This window comes from Hyposmocoma kahamanoa, unplaced genomic scaffold (genome assembly GCF_003589595.1).
Source record: "Hyposmocoma kahamanoa isolate Upper Pololo Valley unplaced genomic scaffold, ASM358959v1 202, whole genome shotgun sequence".
NCBI lineage: Eukaryota > Metazoa > Arthropoda > Insecta > Lepidoptera > Cosmopterigidae > Hyposmocoma > Hyposmocoma kahamanoa.
In genome coordinates this window covers 8765938-8774088 of record NW_020653726.1, presented here as the reverse complement: position 1 = coordinate 8774088, position 8151 = coordinate 8765938, and the positions used below count along the sequence as shown (strand labels likewise).

At 34.3% G+C, this 8151-nt stretch overlaps 1 protein-coding gene across 1 annotated transcript in view; it reads left to right on the top strand.

Annotated features, from left to right (window-relative positions):
* Positions 1–331: 331 nt before the first annotated feature.
* Positions 332–8151, top strand: part of LOC113226979 (transmembrane and TPR repeat-containing protein CG4341) — a 167227-nt gene continuing 159407 nt past the window's right edge. Inside the window, exon 1 of the mRNA XM_026459827.1 lies at positions 332–600. The gene's annotated coding sequence lies outside the window, so the exon portion shown is untranslated. The remainder of the gene's footprint in view (positions 601–8151) is intronic.

Below are 8151 nucleotides of genomic sequence, written 5' to 3'. Positions count from 1 at the left end.
CCTCTTACTTTTATTATAGATTAAAAATAGTCGTGCCTTTTTTCGGCCCGGTTTACGTATATTTGAAATAAATTTTCAAGTTCCACTGCATGTTCGGTTTCTTCAGAAACAGTTCGTGGGAGTTTATTTACTTTCCGTCAGTTTTAAAAGAGAATGACACGGCAATACGCTTGCGCGAACCGCGCGAGGGAGAGAACTCGCGGAGCGGGATGGTAGACAGTTCCACTTGCTCCGACCAATCGATTAGTCGCATAACGATAGCGGCTTCTTAAATGCAGATGTGTCGTGTAGTCCAACGTCAGTCGGGAAACGGTAGGCGTGGGGAGCGCCGGTATGGTCCGGGCGGGGGCCCGCCGGTATTACGCTCCTTTGTACTGAGCTTGTCGGTCACGGGCCTCATCGCGCCGTCATCACTACAGCTCAGACACCGCTGCTGTGACTGTCTACTACTGCACTTCGCGAATTGACCAGAAACTTTTGAATGCAACTGTTCTGTCATTAAGACTTCAATTCCTTTAGCTTTGAATCTCGAACTGGACACTTTTAAGTGAACAAATTTAAATTATGAAGTGAACAAAGAAAGGATTGTATGATTGAAAGGTAACATTTGTGAATATTCTGTTAAAAAGCTTGTTACTCTATGTTTGTTTATTTGTGGATAAATGTAATACTATAATTTGTTTACCTATTCTTGCTATCGCTGTCTTTTCATTTTCATTTAATGACTTTTAAATATTTTAATTATACACTTAAAACAAACCATAATATTAAATAATTGTACCACGTATTTATTTTATAATTTATGAACACTTTTTTTCGATTTGAATACAAGTGTAGATAGGTAGGTCATAATTTACCCATTCAGAGATATCATAACACGAACAAGTCCCAAATACTAAGAAGACTTATAGCATTTACCGAAGCTTATCTGTATAAAAGCAAAACCTACCGACTCATAATTCTTAGTAGAACTTGAAATATTGCGTGGAAATATATTGGTTTCAGAGATTGGTTTCAGAAGGTATGGACGAGATTTGAAACTTGATATACTGTGGATAAAAAGGGTTTGAAGAATCTCTCCATTTACTTTAGTTTTTTGAAAGTGAATTAAAGATTCGCTGATTTAGAGTTTTTAGCCCGTCGATATCGCGTTTTATTGAAATAAAATTACCGATTCAAAACAATTTGAATAGATAACGTCTTCACTCCACAGTAAATACATATTTACAGATTGCGGTGATTCCGCTACATTATGTGTTTATAAATGCTATTTTAATGAAGTCGTAGGTCGTAGCTCGGAGATTCGTAGCAGCTTCGTAGCGATACATTGTCGTACGGAATTCCACCATATGATATTAACAGTACCTAGGAAAGGCTCGGCCAGGTGTCACACTATCTTGATCACATTATCAGAATGATATTGAACGTTTTATTTAAACACGCGCACGTGGCTACGAAGCATGTGTTCGATAGAAATACAATTTCCACAGTAAATATGCTTATTGTTACTGTTGAATTTGGTTTATTTGAAATTTCATAAAGTTTCTTCAATGTGTAATTTTAAGTATTTGTAGACGTAAGCAAGTGTTTTTTGAGTATGTGTTGCCACGCTATATCGATTACTTTAACCGCGTTTTATTAGATTGCTTCAAAAGTAAACAAATATGTGAACTACTTCGTAAACTGTATTTGTAAGGGTTATTATTTTGTAGTTTCTGTAACCTGCTCGAGCAAAAGTTATTTTTGTAAAACATTCGCTGTATATTATGAAAACTTTCGTGCGTGAAGAAGATTTATAGCAGTTGATGTTTTTTCCCCATGAAAGTATTGTTTTTACGTTCAAAGTCAAGGGAATGAGGCAATCATTATTATTCTATTTAAATTATATTCATATTATTAGAAAATCGTAAACACAGTTACGTATCTGATTGGTTCACACGGTTATAACATTATAAGTCTTGTATATGTAAATATTTTAAAACTTAGAACCCGAAATTTAAACTTATAATAAAAAAATATTTATCATTTTACTATATATGATGTGGCATGATATGGTACACGTATTCATGATTGTAAGTGCCTGGATTACTATTTTAGCGTTTATTACATTACGTTCCAAATTACCCATAGTGCTACTAAAATTAATAAATAATTAAATTGAAGTTTAATTTACCTAAGGGGTATTTGATGGCAGTTATACATTATTCAGTAAATGAAAGTAATGAAACTAACCTTTGATTGTAATTGTATATTACTTAGTAATGAACGTGTAATTACTTTATAGATCTGTAACATATAAGTTTCTTCTAAGTATAATATTACTGAAGATCATCAAGATGTACTTCGCATACTACAGGTCGCTTGGACAAATTCCTTTATTATCGTATGAAATTAGTTGCATATTATGTTTTTGACTGCATCTTTATTTGCGTGTACAATTAGATATTCTAATATTTGCGAGAGACGCAAAATTAAGTCACTACACTAAAATCTCTTTGGTTCAAGATGGGAATAATGTGGAATGTATTGATATAACGTCATTTTTGTATTTGATGACCTTAGTGGCTTAACGGTGTACACTGTGGGCGCTGGATGCGGATCTCCTGGGTTAGATTCCCGGTAGGATCAATCTGGGAAATGAACTTCTAAATTAGTTTAGATCTGATTGTTCTGGGAAGTGCCCCAGAGTGAATTCCGTTAATCTGTTACTCAAAGTACAGGTAATTTCCTAATTTGAGACCCAGCATTTGGCATGGTTGTCAGGCACATTATTAAAAATAAATTTTAAAATCAACTGTGCTTATTCGCCCACATTTCTGTGTAATAAACAGTCAATCTTATATGTATATACAAAAGCAGGCAGTAGCAATGGTAATTAAGGTTTTTTTTATATTTAACAGAGCATGTCAGCTCAGCGGGATCAGAACTCAGTCGAATGAGAATATCTCATTTCGCTGTGCAATGAATATTACGCTAAAAATATATCACCCAATTTACATGATGACTCATAAGGGCGTTTTTTTCCTGTTTCATTGCGCTAGAAAACACAGAACAAAACTGTGATTCGGCGTTTGATAAAATCTTTTTCCAATTTCAAATGATCAGTACGATGGTTGAAGTTAGGTGGAAAATAACCTATGTATGTCTGCTTACTCAGTTATTTTCTTAACATATTTAAAAGCTGTTCAAAGACATGCGATTATTACGAGTCGTATTGTCTAATACGAGAGGTAAAAAAGACGCGAGCATATGATGTACATTTCATGAAGTAAGTAAATTAATAAAGATCTGACTACGGTTATTTTTGACCAAGCAAATACATGTAAATCCAAGAAAACTGTTCTCGTGGAATCATAGAGAATTCAACCATAAGAGCAGCCATTATCTTTAATTTATTCATTCAATTTTAAATATAACTCTAGTATAAGAAACATACGGTATTTGTCTTGGACAAATCACTAGCCTGTTTTGGTATAGGTTGATATTATTGCGTAATATTCAGGTTACATAATTTCGGTGGCAATTTTTATTGTTTAAGTATTCGAGTGTATTATTATGAAATATTAAATAATATTTAAGGTTATATACTCGAATATGTGATAATACTTCAAGATAATACTCTAGAATATTTAAATAATAAAAATTGCCATCTAAATTAGGTAGAGTGAACTAACCTGGGGGCCTACCGTGACCTTTCCAAAAACAATCTTATTTCAATGTAAGCTTAAAATAAGCTTATTGTAATATTACTCATATTCGTATCATGACGAACCTGTCAACCAAGTAATGTATTATTGCAAAAGTGGGTGAAAGAACTATTTGTAAGTCAATGGAAAGAACGAATGATTTCTCAATATTGTCTATTCCTTACTAAAAATAGGAAAGAGATAACGCTACGTGAACTATATAATGCCATCTCTTCCTTTTTTGATGTTTTGAACCGTCTTAACGTAGTATAATGTTTAAGTACTTAATGATGTTACATTCAAAGAATTTTGACTGTTAAGAAAAGAAAAGTATGTAATAATAAAATCTATTAAAATTACGTTGTTTTCAATAATTATTCCTCATTTTCATGAAGAAAAATAAATAACCCAAGCTGAGTCTTGATAGTCACGTTGTGTTCGGAACTATAGTCTAGTGTCAACTGTTAGCTTCGCCAAGGAGCATATAGATGGCGCTGTCATAATTTAATTTAGAAATAAACATCGTGTATTTTTATTTCAGGAGAAATTATTTCCTATGTGCTATTAAATAAAAAATGAACAAAATTTTGAAGAGATATATGTTAATAAATAAGTTCATCTTCACTTTTAATCATTACAAATCAATATTAAGACAATGAAACTGAAAACAATATTGTTTCCATTGCATCCGTGTAACTATTTTAAAATTGCTAAATTTGACATAAGAGCAATATTACTTTAATGGTACGAACTGAGTGAATGAATAGTCACAAAGGGGTCAATAAAACATCATAGTTTTAACATTACAAATAAGCTTACTTTAAGCGCTTTATGGTACGAAAAGTCAATGTAAGGTTAAAGTAACATTGTTTTAAGAGGTTGTGGTAGGCCCCCTGAAACTTACTCTCTTATACGTAACTTCTTACTATATTATACGTACTACCTTATTTCCTGTAATGTGGAATGGTCGATCCATGTCATGATGTACTTGCTGTACACTAACTTCCATCCATCCCCAATACATCGATATGACACTTCAACTGCTTTGCCTGTTTACAGCGTTGATTGTAAATAGTTTATAGCTTGGAATTGCGAAACATTGAATAATATTGAAAAGGATTGTGCATTCTGACCACGTTTAGTTGTAACAGTATCAAAGTGCCGCCAGTTGAACGGCTGAAACGAACAATATATAAGCTAATAAAACGAACACAAAGCAGAGGTTAAGAGGACACTCATCCGGGTTCGCTGTACACAAACGAACTTTGATCCTATTTAAATGCACATTAACCAAAGTGAAACATTCTGTAGACACAAACTAGACGCTAATATCGAGTGTCTCGAGTCTAAGTTTACCAGTCTGTCATTGATTATGTTGTGTAAATGTATTTAAAAAATTAAACGAGTTCATAAACTCTCTTATTTCAAACTTTAAGTAACTTTATTGTTTAAACACAATATACCATATTTTGTAGATTTTGAAAAATAGTGGTATTAGGAAAAATAACGAAATTTTTATACTGAAGTAGAGTTTTATAGGGAAGTACTGCCACTTTACTTATTTCTGCCGCCAAGGATGCTGGTGAAATTAGAGGCACATGGGATTTTCAATATGTCTCAGGGTGACTGCTGGGCACGTGTCGCCTCGAAGTGTGTTTAGGTCGTAGTCCGTTATAGCGATGGGCGAGTCGAGTTATTTAACTAAATTAACTCGAGTTACTCCTACAACGAGTCAACTCGGAACTTGAGCTAACTCGGTACCCGCACCGCCGAACCGACTCGATCGGTTCTGTGACCTTCGGAGCACGCTCGATTCGCCAGCGATGGGCGAGTCGAGTTATGTAACTCGAGCTAGCTCGGTTCGGTTTCCGTCGAGTCGAATACTTCATTCATACAGCAGCGCGTCGGCAATTCGTTCTCTCTCGGTCGGTTCAGCGACTTTCGGAGCACGCTCGAGTCGCGGTCGGCACTCGCCGCCGGTCGTGTCCAACTCGGTGAATCGTCGGTTCGGGTTGTACTCGCGACTCGCGGTTGCTCTGTCATACATCGAGTCGAGCTAACTCGAGTTGCAACTCGAGTTAGCAGTCACGTCAACTCAAGTAGCTCGAGTTGAAACAAATACAACTCGTTCCATCGCTAGTCCGTGACTAGCTACTTTCTACGACTTGCAGGTTTCGTCAAATAAATGTTCTCCTCAACTAAATATACACAAAAGAGTTGTTCTCTAAGTGGTACTAAAATAAATGGAAAAGTTAACCACATTTGTAATATACATATATGTAATAATTGGTGTTTTGTAAAGACCTCTCAAAATCTTAAAATTCTGAATTAAAAACAATTTTTTTTACTTGCGATTGCGATGCGATTACATGCGATATTATTGTTACAACCAATGATATAGGATGGAAAAGTGTTTTCCCTAACTCGACATTGGCGGAATCATCGATGGTATCGATGAAGCTATAACATTATTACAGTGCCTTGCTGTTGAGCAAATTTTGCACTGAGCCACGACCTATTTGGCTTGCTTTAGCACACACAAGCTGTTGATAATTAGGTTAGTATTACGAGTATATTTTTATGCTTTTTTTTAAAATTTTGATTTCTGTGTGTCTCTTTTAATCAATTTACTCTATTATATTGTTGTGTGTGTGATGCAAGACAATAACCGTTTTATCAATCTATCTATTATAAAGAAGAAGAAGAGGATGTAAAAAATAAATTAACTATCAATCTTAATCAAGTTTATGACGTTTTTAAATAATTTAGCGTTTATGTGTTGGTGCTTTTTGAATTTTTTTAGTATCGTAGTGGTGCTGATAATTATTTAAACATGTCTACCACACTTTTGTTTAAAATTTTTTTATAAAAATGCAGGTCCCAGTATTATACTGCTAAGTTCTTTATTTCAAGCTTGTATCTAGCAAAAAAGTTGAATCTGGTAAATTTTTTCTGGCAATAAAGTACCAGCTTCGATACTAATTTGGTACAAGTCTTTTACGTGATTTAAATATTAAAGTCATTGGTATGTACACACGCCAGCACATCTAGCTACACATTGACGTATCTTGTTCCGTTGCACAAAAGGCGATTTTCGAACAAAAATGTGTAGTCTGGTGTGCCGTTGTCCGTACATGCTGTATGGCTATGGATTTCGCTATTGGATCGACACATCTACTGTACTATCGAATGAATAACAAACTACAAAATGCTTACGGCACGTGGCCTGGAACATTCTTTTTAGGGGTTACGATACTCGAAGTTAAAGTTAACTGAGTTATTTGCGTTAAAGGTAAAACAATAAGTTCTTGTCTCTTTATGATATATTCAGAGGGAGACCGTTGATGTAATTGTCTACAATATGACTATTGAAAACAATAAACTTTAGGATCATTTAATTTGAAAACATTTTTTTGTACTCCTGTACTTTAATCTGTCAATTATAATTCCATATACTATACCATAAAGGCGCTCTTTTAGTTCTGAATAAAAATTCTATAGTCTGTGGTACTCGTCACTGAGTTCAAAAATTTCATTAAAGTTATGTAGACAGAATTATGAGTTTTAAAAAAAGAACGTCGTATTTTTGCTAATACAAATATTAAATAAGACGCTACTCAAACTCTATATCCAACCTAGGTCAATTATTTATAATTAGGTCAATTTAACCAATCAGGAGGCAGTCCTGATTGGTTAAATTGACCTAAAATAAATCGTTTTAAAAAAATAAATGCATTGGTCAAAATAAATGCGATAGTTGGCCAGTTTTATTTTATCTCTATGGTTTTTTGTTTTGTAGCGTTTGTTTGGTTTTCGTCTAAATATCTCGAGAGGCTCTCTGGTGGAACCTTTGCCTACACTAATAAATGGGTTAAAATTTATTTAAAAAATGTATGGTTTTGTGTAATTATTTTATTTATTCGTAGAAAAAGTATTGTACGCATAATTAGATCTTAAAATTTCGGCAATACCTCATGGCCTAAACATCGTACTCGACTTTAAGAACCCTCACTATGCAACGATTGCATACAATACTATTACACAATTATGTATCCGTACAGTGAACACAATAAATTTTCAAACTACATCAATAATCACTGTCTGAAAGAAATCTGCAAACAATTTGATATTGGAAATGCTATATAAACAAAATGATATGTAAGGTTGAAATGACCTGTAAAGGGCCCGAAACGTCGGTTTGTTTGAAAAAACAAATATACGCGATTGAAATCCTGAAAAATAGTTTCATTTTCTATGTGTAACAATCGCGAAAATCTATGAACTCGATAATAAATAAGTAAATAATGACACACACACACACACACACACAGACACACAGACAGACACAAACACACACACACACACACACCCACACACACACACACACCCACACACACCCACACACCCACACACACACCCACACACACACACACACACACACACACACACACACACACACACACAC